The sequence below is a fragment of the Periplaneta americana genome, chromosome 3 (assembly GCF_040183065.1).
Source record: "Periplaneta americana isolate PAMFEO1 chromosome 3, P.americana_PAMFEO1_priV1, whole genome shotgun sequence".
In the NCBI taxonomy this organism is placed as follows: domain Eukaryota; kingdom Metazoa; phylum Arthropoda; class Insecta; order Blattodea; family Blattidae; genus Periplaneta; species Periplaneta americana.
The window spans coordinates 112590413-112604623 of record NC_091119.1 but is presented as its reverse complement, the minus strand read 5'-3'; the positions used below and the strand labels follow the sequence as shown (position 1 = coordinate 112604623).

Genomic DNA, 14211 nt, shown 5'->3' with positions numbered 1-14211 from the left:
CCTCAGATCTCCCAACTGACCCTCTATACGCATTTTTGGATTCACCCATTCGTGCTACATTCTCTGCGCATCTCAAACGTCTGGATTTAATGTTCTTAATTATGTCAGGTGAAGAATATAATGCGTGCAATTCTGCGTTGTGTAACTTTCTCCATTATCCTATAACTTCATTCCTCTTAGCCTCAAATATTTTCCTAAGCACTTTAATCTCTAACACCCTTAACCTCTATTCCTCTCTCAAAGTGAGAGTCCAAGTTACACAACCATGCAGAACAACCGGTAATATAACTGCTTTGTAACCTTTATGTTTATAAATACAACATAACTGTATGTCAATAAGGCTGCTTCTTTTTTATTTTATAAATCATCTCGCGACCCCCTCAGCTCTTTACACGACCCCCACTTTGGGAACCACTGCTCTAGAATATGGGAGTTATTCTCATACACTGCATCTTTCAAATTTCCTCAAAGATAGAAGATATCTCAAGACCTTGGAGGTCAATTTAGTTGCCAAACATGGTTTATGACACACGCAGTTACTGTACTACCTTGTCGAAAATGTCCATGCACATGCTCATTTTTGGTGATGTTAAATAAGACTCTAAGACTATCCCTCACAAATCTGTCTCATAAGAACTGGCTTTCCGACCTTCTGTGTCTGTCGTCATGTTGAGACCACACAACCGCTAAGATGGAATCAGGCCTCGTCTAAAAATAATGTTAGCCTAGGATTGAAATATTTGTCATGGACAGATTGTATCAAATAATTGTAAAAAAAAAATAATAACTTCGCCTCGTAGTTTCTGTCAGTAATTCTCTGGGGTTTGGTACTGCTTGAGTCGCAAAAATTACGTCATCTTCCACGCGATGGTCGTCGAAATTCCAGCTTGATGTGCAAATCAATTTATGAAGAACTTTAAAGCACATAAATCTTGTCTCATTTTAACACAGATAATTTAACAGTTTGTACTGATATTTGTTTTTAAACCAAAACGACCACGTTTCGTGCATTATATTAACAAGTTTCTTTATTATGGATTTCACTGTTACATTAATTTCTGGAGATGTCCTAATTTCCGTAATGCGCTTCTTAATGGAATGTTTCTTCATGTGTCGTAAATGAATGTACGCTATTCTAAAGTGTACCTTGGCTGCCAGGTAGCTCAAATGGTAGAGCAGCTGTCTACGGACTGGAAAATCCGTGGTTTGATTGCGGGTGGTGACGGGATTTTATCGCTGCCAAACTTCCAGACCGGCTCCAAGTTTCAATCACTCTTCTGTCAAATTGAATGCCGGTTTTTCCGGAGTGTGGTGCCGACCACACCACCTCATTCTAGTGTCTACCTCCATGCTTACCCAAGTACTCGTACCTTCATGGCATGTATAGCGGATATAAAAAGAATTGTACCTTACACGAACTATCCTACACACCAGAGTACTAACTCAAGATTCGGTAATCTCTGTAACCATGCTGATGACTTAAGTTTCGGATATTCTACACTAAAATACACAAGTTACTTGTATTTTGTGTTATTTGATCACGTGTAGACCGGAAGACACAGAGTTTGACAGCGTGTTCATCTTAACTTGCGCGGTCGGTCGTCGTCTTTATAGTAACTCCTCAACATTTTCTGCAAAATTGGTCGTTAGTCGAAATAAAGAGATCCGGGGTAGCCCAGTCCCCTCATGATGGAATTTTTAGCATATAGACAACGCATTTTCATGTGTACTGACAGGTACGCACGCACAATTTAAGTTTTTCATGTTATGAATATTATTAAGAAACTCGAGAATAGGAAATCACCAGAAGAGAGTTCAATCGCCAACGAAATGTTGAAATGTGGAGAGGAAAACGTAATGTAGAAAATTTCATTCGGAAATTTCTGAATTAATAAAACAAAATTTTCAAGATTCAAATGTTTGGAAAACAGGCATTATAATTCCAACATTTAAGAAAGGAGATAAACATCTCAAGAAAATTACAGACCAGTAAGTCTTCTCAATATTATACTGGAGGGAACAAAAATATCAATACAACAAAAACTTTTGAAATAATTTCCCTCCAGGATGAACAATAGAACTCCCGTACAAATGCATATTTACATTCCGCCACATAGTATAAAAGTCTCTAGAGACGTTTTGTTTATGTTTTTTGATCTCGAGAAGGTCTTTCATAGATTGGAGATGTTTTATGTATTTTAAAAGAACAGAATGTACCAAATGGTCTAATTTTGTTTTACATATTAAGGATATTTATACTAATGATTTTAATATGTTAAGGTGAATAAGTTGCCAAGAAGGTCCTCCGTGAAGGATATTCCTTAAGTACGTTATTATTTAGTTTAATAAAGAATGAAATAATTAAAATTATTAAAAATGAAGCTGGTATAGAATGGGAAATAAACTACACATAGTATGTTACGCGGATGACACCGTCTTGACAGTTAATGCAGAGGATAATTTGCAACGGTTATAAATTCTGTCTTAGCTGACAGAAATGTGGTATGAATATAGCAATTTTAAAAACTAAATCTATGACTGTAAACAAATTATATTTGAGCTGTACTGTGTGTTGTTATTGCAAGGAAAAATTATCTAAGTGCTATAATGTTCAACTATTTAGGTGCTGAGATAACTAATTGGGGATCACTCCCCAACGAAGTTACATATCAAGCAAATAAGGCTGTAAGAATATCGTCTTTATGAATGATATAACGTGAAAAAAAATATATTTAAGAAAGGATGCTGGAGTGAGAATATACTAAAGAAATGATTGCGTCAGTTTTAGTATTAACACGATTTCGTATCCTCGCAACAGAATATAGTTAACTCATTTGTGGTAGTTAAACGCGACACGACTAAGCCAAGATTATAGAATTATCATAATAGTGGTTTTCTTACGTCAGTTTTAGTACTGTTAGAATTTTCTATTCTTGCAACCGCGTATAGCTAACACGGAGTGTGCTGACGCAACATATGGTGAAGTGCTTGTCAATGTGTGATATTTGGAGGTGCACAAATGCACTCTCTCAGCTGTTTGGTTGCGTGGTGCGGAGGTGTGGGGTCACGGACAGTTGGTTGTCTCGGCGGGGGACCTCTAGCTCGTGCAAACAGAGATGAACCTTGCCACGAGAAGGTGTGACTGACACTGACGTAACAATAGGGAATCTTTAACTACATACAGCTCACAATACAATGTTTCAGAACGCAGTTTTCGAAACAGTGACAACATCTGGTTAATACTAGACTCTTTATGCTACGTTTTAAAAAAGTGAGAGTATTTTCAAACGGACTTTGTGGCAATAAATACACTGTGTCTAAAACATCATGATGGGTTTCAGAGGATTATATTTTTTGAATGAAAGAGGCAGAAATGTAATATTGATGCCAGATGAAAATAAAACTCTCAAAGTTTTTCTTCTGTAAGTTTGAGGCACTGAAGCAAACAAAGGACGGTAACATTCGAACAAATGCAATAATTTTCATTGTTACAATTAATTATACAAGATGGATGTCTAAAGAAAAGTGAATTTCGTCGCGTATTTAACGAAGAACCACCACATGAAAATAACATTGGTCGTTGGGATAGACAGTTAAAAGAGCCTTGAAGCCTTATCGGAGAAAAAGCATATTGGAAGACCATCGACAAATGATTAAATGGTAGAAGCCATCCGAAGAGTTTTTGTTCAGAGTCCAAAGAAATCAGTTCGTAAATGTGCTCGACAATTAGAACTTCCGCAAACAGCAGTTCATAGAACTTTATGGTCCCCATACACTTACACAGTCCGCCTGCAGTTCTTCGTTAAAATAAATACGCAATGAAATTCACTTTTCTTTGGAAATCCATCTTGTATAATTAATTGTAACAATGAAAATTATTGCATTTGTTCGATTGTTTTCTTCAGTGCCTCAAACTTACAGAGAAAAATTTTTTTAGAGTTTTATTTTAATCTGGCACCAATATTACATTTATACCTCTGAAATCTACCATGACAGTGTATTTGTGTACATACAACATATGGGTTTATGAAAAAACAAGTTGCAGCAGCCATGATGCTTTAGCACAGCGAGTAGACGAATAGTTAGATGTAAAGAATTCATTATGTACCGTATATGAAATATAATGATAAATTATTGTTGTGATGCTACGCCAGGGTGCGAATTAACGGGGAGGATGGGGGGATTCCTCCCCCTTTGTTGGAAAGTTATACCCCTCTCATAAAGTCATATTAACATCCCTGCCAGGGATAACTTCTATCCCCACTCACAAAATATAATTGTTTTAACACGAGTATACTTTATAAAGTAGCTATAAAGTAAGTGAAGAAAATAATATTGATGTATTATCATCACCGGCAAACTGACAACAATCAATAACTTAGGAATTACACATCTTATCTTAAGCCCGCTCATGGGTGTAATAATAATAATAATAATAATAATAATAATAATAATAATAATAATAATTACTATTATTATTATTATTATTATTATTATTATTATTATTATTATCATCATCAAGATGTAAGACAAGCAACTCAGTGCGACCAAGCGTTGAGCCGTATCGAATAAGGATAATAATTTTATGTATGGTATTCTCTAGCTAGAATTCTATCCCCCCCCCCCATCAGAAATCTTAATTCGCACCCTGGTGCTACCAAATATCGATTTAGAGATTTTAACACCATGTACGTTTTTATTGCACCCGTAATATTGAGAAGCAATCTTTTTGTCATGCCGTCTATTTGTCTATGTGTCTGTAGTGATTTCTCCCAATTATTTGACGGATTTTTTTCTATTTCCAATATCTGTAAATCAATTTACCCTGAGAAATGAACATAAAATACAGAAAGAGCCAAACCTAAAGGACCTCTCGCGCAACTACTCTGTATTTAATTATTTATTTAAGAAAATGGAGAGAATCTTACTAAATTTATGAGAGTTCCTCAAAATTTCCTCCGGTACGTTCCTCTGTACTCGTGGTGCAGCGACGTATGAAGTTCTGTTACACTCGCTGGAGCTCATCCTTAGTGATATTGAATATTACGGATACAGTGTTTCTTTTATCGAGAAGGGAATCTGTTTATCGCCATTTAAAATTTAACAACACAATGTTTCGACGGTTGTATAGGCTTTGGAAAGAGCTGCCGAAACTTGCATGATCACAACTTCTTTGACGTCTTCAGTGGAAACGTTTTTAACAAGGCATATGTGTTGCTGTACTGACAATGAGTAATCAAGTAACCATGTTTAAAACTCGACGCAGAAACTGCACACAGCAATCTTGGAGGTCAGTAAGGATGCTGACAACTTAGGTTTGATTTAAGGTCGATCCAGGACAAAATACACGAGTTTTTCTCTTAACGGTTGTTTCATTACACTTGCACTTTACATTGTCAATCTCAGTCAACTGTGTCAACCCTATTGGGAGATACGACTTTATCCACCACATAATGTTACTATGGATTTATCCTAAGCCTGAACAGGACTCGAATCCGGACTGCCTGCGTGGCAGGCCGAAGATCTGTCTATTCCACTCAGCCATCGCAGGGGTCGTTACTTATCATTGTGCACACATAATTGCAATACATAAATCGTCGCTGCGCCTTCGAAAACCGCTATATGTTTTTAAAAAGATTTTGCAAGATAAAGAAAGAAGCATTGCCACTTTTAATTCCCTTCATTTTTAAAGCTAATTTCAGCATAATTTCATCATTTTACTTTTCTTATTCTTCCTTTCAAGTATTAGGCAATAATATGGCCTGGTACGATCTCACAGTTGAATTTTCAATCCAGCTCTTCTTTGGACGACCGAAAGATCTCTTCCCGTTTGGACGATAGTGGAGCATGACTTTTGGGATTCTATCTCTACGCATGCGATGCGGATGATTTATCCAGTTGTTCCGATTATGTTTTACGTGATTAATTACAGATTTAGTTGTAATTCTTCCATTACATCTTCATTGCGTTTGTGATCCAATTTCGTATATCCCGCTGTATATCTCATAAATTTCATTTCATTGGCCGTTATTCTGCTTTCGTCTTTCTTCCTCAATGTCCATGCCTCACTGCCGTAACAAAGTACAGGTCTTGCCAAGGTCTTGTATAGGCGAATTCCAGTATGCCTTTGTACTAGGGAAGGTTTCATAATGTTGTTAATTATTCCCATTGTTTTGGTGTATTTAGAAATTTTCTGTGAAATGCCTACTTCATCGAAAAAAGATAATGTGTATCCGAGATATGTAAAATAATTTACTCTTTCTAATATTTTTTAATCTAAACATATTTTGCTGGATACAGGGTATTTTCCGTAGAAGGCCATAATTTTAGTTTTTTCTTTATTGATTTTCATATCATATTTAATTCCAATTTTGTTAAAATTAAAAATCATGCTTTTATTTTTGCCCTGCAAAATCTTTTAAAAAACACAAAGCGGATTTCAGAAGAGCAGCGACGATATATTGTTTTGTCATTTTTTAAGGTGTCTATTTCCCACCGTAACTGAAGATTTGTTACTGACTAAGTTTATGGTAGCATTAATTAATTTTTATATCCTTGGAACAGAGGTTAGAGAGGAAATAAATAACTCTTGCAGTGAGAATTTTGTCCAAAATAAATTCATGAAACTACGTCCATCAAACCCCTCGTTATTCTTTAACAAGCCACTTTAGATTACTGACAAACGTGTGGACTGCGACGGAACCACGATCGAACTCTCTGCCAGTGAGAAGAATCAGAAACCGACTATATTTTGACATTCGTATCATGAACAGCGAGATGATGTTTGGTAATCGTGGCTGGGCGGAGTACATATGCATTGGAAGCGGCGTTGCCGTGTATGGCACGACAATCCATCTGTTTAGAAACAGTAATATATTATGCAGACCTTGAGATGCACTACGTTCGTGTCTTCATCTACAACCACTGACTGACAGCTATCATTCATATTAATTTATATTATGCAATAATCAGCGAGGAATTCATTCGTAGCTGTTGTAAGGTGTCTTATTGTTAGCTGCGCTTACAATGCCGAGCTAAACTCAATTAGCTACAGACAATTGAGATGGCTTTCGGTCAATTTTACTAGTATAACTACCACGAGAATAGCATTTATGACTTCCCCTATTGCCGCGACTGTGGTTCAGCATTAGCACTCTGATCTTTCAATCGGCCTTGGTCGTGATGGAATTTTTGGTGAACAAAAGCTAACGTTGCAAAGTTTTTTTTTCTCAAGATACTCCCTTTTCTCTTTCATTTCACCAGCACTCTCCACTTCTCCATCATTTCGTCTGCTATTTACAATATAGTTAAAATAGGCTGGGGTAGTACGGGTCTTAGATGCTGATATACAGGATGTAACAAAATAACTAATCCTAATTTTCTGATGTGATAGAGGACTTGAAAATAACCATTTTCTTAATAATGTAGTGTCCGGAAATTCATATAAAAGACAGATTTCATCACTCACATTATGGTTGCATCTATGTTTCAGCTGTTCTTGTTACCACAGAAATAATAATTGAAGTTAGTTTGTTGTATGTCACAAAATATCGTCTGTGAGATCTGTTTATGGTATTAAAATGCATCGTTATAAAAATATTGAACTTGCAGACATGCATAAGCTACTTGGACGGCAATGCTAATTTGGCAAAGCGAATTTATGAGGAGCAACACCCTCAGCGCCATATTTCGGAGCTACTTGAAGATATCCCGATTAATATTCGGAGAAACATGATCTTTCAATACGAAGGTACACCCGTACACTTCGGCTTAAATTGTCGAAATTATTTAAATGTACATTTTCCGAATCGTTGGATAGGGGAAGCAGGTCCAGTTTCTTGGCCAGTACGTTCCCCAGATATGACTCCAGTTGATTTTTGTGTTTGGGGTCATATTAAATCAATAAAATTGTTTGTGAAACACCTATCGACATAGCAGAAGAATTAGTTGCTAGAATTATTCTTGCTTTTGACGATCTTCGTAACCGACAACAGATATTTCGAAGGATTCGTCGTTCAATCATACGGCGTTATATTGTGTGTGTGTGTCAACAATGGCGGTCGCAATTTTGAACAGTTCCTATAGTTTGTCAATATCATTTTCTTAATATCTAGCATTAGAAAAAAGTTACTATGTAACCATAGAAAGTAAAAAAAATAAAGTAACTTTCCAAGCTGAGATTCTTTCATTTTTCCCTCACTGTCACTTGAAAACGAAGCATTTCCGGACATTACTTTATTAAGAAAAATGTTTAATTTCATGCCCTCTATCAAATTAGAAAATTAGGAATAGTTATTCTGTTACTTACTGTAGAAATTAAGAGCATTCGATAAGTAATTCAGTTGTATTTTCTAACGGTTAATACCGAGTGGTTTGCAGACAGTCTTGGAAAAAAAATACTGCGTACAGAACGACCTCGCACCACAATGCGGAACAGACGGTGAGCCTTTCGGTCACTTCTGATGTAAAATTAATGACTGAATCGACCTACAGTCCTGATCTGGCACTATGCACCTTATTTATTTTTGCAACAATCAAGAAAAAAATTCGCAGATTGTCGTTTTAACTCATTGAAGTTGCGATTGAGGTCTTCAACGAGTTGGTGAATGAAGAGACTCTAGAAAAGTGGGTTTGTGCTTTGATGACTGATTCCATCGCATGGACAAGTGCATAAGATTAAAAAGGGAATGTTTTGAGAATAAATAAAGCCGAAAGCAGAAGTAATTTGTTGCTATACATATCAGTTTGCAGAAACTCCCAGTGAGGCCCATAGTATTTTGTCCCATTAAACGTGCAGTTTTAAAGTTATTTACTGAGAAATAACAAAATAACCTCTACATTCATTATATGTAATACGTTTAAGTAGCCTTGCTGGATTATTTTAGGCATTATCGAGTATACAAAAACAGAATGAATCTTCTTTTAGTCGCCTGATAAGGTGTCTGTAGTTTCTGCTCTTAATCGTTTGAAATACAGAGTAGTTATCTGAACTATAGAGCAATTGCCAAATAACACTAGTCAACAGCCAAAATGTATTCGAGATAAAATTAGTCAAAATCTATTAATTTTAGGTCACTAAACATGAAAATTGCCTTCATATTTTTTTATATCAATTTTCATTTCTACAATACACAGGTCTGACGGTTTCATTAAGTTTTTGTTATTAGCAAAGATTCATCTGAGTATATATTTTTTAATCAGCCTGTAACGGGGGCGTGAAGGTGGGTTTATGGCACTTGCAGGTCAACTCCTACCCTCATCTTGTCATTCCTTTAGAAATTTAGTTGAGTTCCTGGTGTTTGAGTGCGTGAACTGTTTCAGTGCTTTTCAAAATAGTTAAAATATCAAGTGTTAAACGTTATTGTGATTATAAAATAACATTATATTTGATTATAATATAATAATTTATATATTAGAAATTGGCCATTAAAGATGTAAACTGCCGTTAAGTGTGTTAATAACCCAAATAACGTTTGTTACGTATTTAGGGAAGTTACTTTTAAATCACAAAAGGTAAAGTTAACTCCTATTGTTAAAAAGGTGTACAATCTTTATTTTGGTTGCAAGGTAGGGAATCAGGATAAGCTGTTTGCACCCCTTTATTGTCGTATATGTTTCACAAATCTACGAAAGTGGTGGCAGTCATATCAAATCTTCAGCAGGATAAACACTATGCAACTAAGCAATGGCTTCTCAGACAAAACTTAGAACGAAGTACAAAAAATGTTGTTTACAGATCATTGGTTGATGAGAGAGAAATAATATATATGGGACTAATGAAAATCTTTGTAAAGGGAACGAACGGGGAAGCATTTTACGTAGGCTACCTCTTTCATAAATGTTCACGTTTAAGTGAATCTAAAATCAAAGAAGGAATATTCATAGGTCCCCAAATAAGAAAACTAATGGCTGATGAACATTTTCATGGAATTATAACTGGCAAGGAGAAAATTGCATGGGAAACCTTCTCTAGAGTTGTACTCAATTTCCTTGGTAAACAAAAGAGCATCAAATTATAGAGAACTAGTGGACAATATGTTGATGGCATACAATAGAATGAGGTGCAACATGTCTCTGAGAAGATGCATTCCCTCCACTCACACCCAGACTTCTTCCCAGAAAATCTTAGCGCAGTAAGCGATGAACATGGCGAACGTTTTCATCAAGATATCGCTAATCTAGAACAACGTTATCAGGAAAAATTGAGCATCTATGATTTCTGACTGCTGCTGGTGTGTAATAAGAGATACCCCTGAATTAAAGTACAGAAGGCAAGCCAAAAGATCACGTTTATAAGTTATATTATTAAGAACTACATATACTTCCTAGGATGAACAAAATATAAGGTTATATTGCAGATATCTTCTAAACAAGAACCAATGAACCATTTATACTGCCATTTTCGAATTTAGCAGGCCTAATTACACTATAGTTCATTGATTTTATTTCTGATACATACAAGTACTTATACTTTGTTGACTATGTAATGGCTGGGAACCGAAAAAAAATGAGAGAAAACCAGCAGCAATACCGCTCTTCTTCGCCAAACATTCTTATAGCCTACTCTCAATTTTCCAAATCTGGTCTTATGGCGTGGAAAAGCGACTCTCTGACTGTTCGGCTATAGGCTTGTTCTCACATTGACTGAAGAAGGGTCTCAACTGTTTCTTTAATATTTAATATCCTACAATCCGAAGTCTTTTATCTCTGAAATGGCCTGCCTCACAGAGACGTAACACTGCGTTTATTAGTATGACTGCAGTCTGTTTATTTGTACACCTGGTGCTGCCTTAAACAGAGGGCAACACAGAGTTATTAGCTGGCTTCCCAGACACTCACTGAACAGAGAACAGATCCATCGCTTCTCAGAGTTTCTTCCAAATCTGTTTGGGGCAACATCGTCGTTTGTTGTTTGGAGGAAGATGGAATTCGAAATAATATGTCTATAATAGTCAATATAGTCACAGGAATCATCATCATTGCTACCATCGTCACTGTCTTCAACTTATTATTATTATTATTATTATTATTATTATTATTATTATTATTATTAATGATAATGATAATAATTACATGGATTACACTAGTCAACTTGTTACAGTTTTAAGAATTATGAATAGACATGATTTTTCCATCTTTTTCTGTGCCGTTCTGTCGATTCCATCTGAAACCACTCTTATTGTTTTATCTTGAACATGTACTGTAGGTTTCATAATTATTTCCATACTTTTTAGCAGCGTAAGAATGGGTGATCGATTTGACCGAGATAACTGTAGTCAATTTCCTAAATGTTCCATTCAACCTTTCGAGTTTACTTTTGGCAGTGGATGTGCTTCATTGGATACAGATCCTTTCTGCAATGCATCCGTGTCGAAAGAAATGAGACAGACTGCACACAGTGAAACCACAGTCTAGTATATACAGTCGCGAAGCTCAATACGTAGTAAATATGCAAACATTAGGTAGTTGCTCACAACTAGGATCACTAATATTGCCTCATTACAGGCAATGCCAAATAGTACCGTCACAGTCTATTGTTTCTAGCACCCTCAAAACTCAAGCTTCGTGATTGTATATAGTAGACTGTGGTGAAAAGGTTTATTGCATTTCGGAAATTATCCAGAAAGTTGCCGTCCCCTAGCAGTGATCAAGGACAATTGTCTTTTGTTTTCTTTCCTTCCCAACTACTGGAAAAGGAAGTCGGACTCGTTAAGTTCAAGATGGCTGAAAGTGTGCACTTCACAATAATACATTTTTAGTCGGTATTTAACAATGCTGTATCAACAACTAGGTTATTTAGCGTCGATGGGATTGGTGATAGCGAGATGGTATTTGGCGATATTAGGTCGAGAATTCGCCTTATATTACCTAACATTCGCCTTACGGTTGGGGAAAATCTCGGAAAAACCCAACCAGGTCATCAGCCCAAATGGGAATCGAATCCACGCTCGAGTGCAACTCCGAATCGGCAGGTTCTGTACTCAGTTTTTTATAGATTGGTTCTGTATTTGGTTGTTTTGTTTATTGGTTCTTACGTCGTTCGTTGGTTTATTGACTGACTGATTCATTCAGCTGTTCACTTGGTTGAGTAGCGATTTCTATGTCACTTGCTTAGCGGAGAGCTCAAAATCACTGCTAAGGAAGGAATGTTCTATACATTGAATGTAACTCTAATTACACGTATAAGTGTATGAGCAGATACAGAAATTTCAACGATTCTGCATGGAGTTCCTGTTCAAAGGGCGAGTGAAGTATTCTTGAACTACATGAGCAATAGTGACATTTAGGTTGTGATACGACGAAAAGCGAAATTATATAGAACCCGATTGCAGTTTCTGAAATCTCGTGATTCTCTACGGATTTCACGCGCAGTATGTGCTAATCCACCTCCTGTAGCTTGGGCGAGACAGGATATTTAAACGTGTAAATTTTACATACCAGTTTCTTAAACCTGTAATACATGTAATATTGTAGTTACAATAACATAACTTACAGATACTTAAATCTTTTTTATTTTCTGAACATTTTACGTATGGGTTTTTACTACCCTAGCCCTTACCGTTGCACAGTTATTAAGTATTAAAACAAAGTTACGCTGAGCGTGTCGCTTCCGTGTGACGATCGCAAACATTTCGAGTGTGGGCTCGTAGCAGACGTTATTCGTGTCGAAAAGAGAAAAATTATGAAAAAAAGGGAATGCGGACGCAAGTACTCCAAGAAGTCATCTTTGCTTTGTCGATGATTATGACTTACGTGTCAAGAAAACATTGTTAATAGGAGGAGGAAAATGCATTTTTGTTTGACTGCTGTGAGGCATAGCACTATCTTGTTTTCAGCATCAAATTCGCAATACATCGTTACAATTATATTGAGGGTTGACTGTACATTTTAGGAGTATATGCTAAGATGACAAATTGCTTCGCAGAACTGCATGTTTCTTAGTTTACCCTATGAAGTAATCTACACTTCTCCATGAGTAATGCAATAAAAGAGACCGTTTCTAGGAAACACTCACGTATTCGCTCAAAATTTCCCGTCTTATAAACCTAATTTCCCTTCTCGGCGACCGTCTTTGCGGTGAATTGTATCATGAGGCCCGCTCGTTGGTCACGTGATTTGTGAAACCTGTTGCGTTGGTCGATTGGTAGTCCCCGGGGCGCAGCAATTTCATAAATTACTTTTAAATAATGAGCAGACCTCAATAATCTCATCAGGATGGGTTTACTAACATGTTTGTAAGCTCTTCAAATTACCCAATGATTACACTCACTTTTCATCTCGTGCACCCACAAATGAGGTGTTAGTCGAGGAATGTACCGTACCTATTGAAAGCTCCCGTAAGCAGCGGAATTTTATAGCCGCATTAGTTTGTTTTATTGTGTCCCTGTGGCGACTTCTTAATTCAATTGCAGTCGCAGCTATTCGCTTAGGAGGTAGTGAGACATGACTCAGGCTGTACTACAATTCGATTAAATTGTTTTAATTCGTTTGTAACTCTGGAAATTTTTTGTGTTTGTATTTAATCGTGAAAAAGTATCTGCTTTAAGAATGTCTCAACATTTAATCTCGAAATAACAAAATTCTTAAAAGTAATAGTATGCAATAAAAAGATTTAAGAGCGGAAAAGAATGTGGTTTTATTACAGTTTACATATTATTTGTTTTTGTCTTATGTTATTTATTTTTCTTCTCTTATTCTTTCTGTTTTTTCTTCTTCATTACGTCTTTTTTTTTCTTTCACATGTTCTCTTTTCTTTCTCTTAGTACTTCGACTTATCTTCACAACTTCTTTCTTATATTAAACGATAAATTTTTTTACGTACCATCATTATTATTATTATTATTATTATTATTATTATTATTATTATTATTATTGTTTTTTTTTTTGTTGGTGGTGAACAAGACGTCAGGGACGACCATTGAAACGACTACAGAGTAACTCAGACCGGAACGGATCAACCATTTGGCCCAAATACATTAAAGGTGTATTATTATTATTATTATTATTATTATTATTATTATTATTATTATTGTTTAGTAAACTGTCCGAAGACAGGTCTGAACCTCACAAGTGATACCAAGAAAGCACCACTTATGAGGCAACTAGGCCAGGAGATAATGGGGTAGGGTGGCGAGTTCCTTCCCCCTTCATTGCATGCATCGCCGACTAGCTATATATTACACAAGTTAGACTTAAGATGCATACAAACAA

The 14211-nt window shown here is 36.1% G+C and overlaps 1 protein-coding gene across 2 annotated transcripts in view; it reads left to right on the top strand.

Annotated features, from left to right (window-relative positions):
• Positions 1-14211, top strand: part of cv-c (crossveinless c) — a 1115617-nt gene that overhangs the window by 117079 nt on the left and 984327 nt on the right. Inside the window, exon 1 of one of the 2 annotated variants that reach the window (XM_069821285.1) lies at positions 13894-13982. The exons of the other annotated variant lie outside the window; for it this stretch is intronic. The gene's annotated coding sequence lies outside the window, so the exon portion shown is untranslated. Of the gene's footprint in view, positions 1-13893; positions 13983-14211 lie in introns of those variants that run through there. 2 annotated transcript variants of the gene reach the window in all.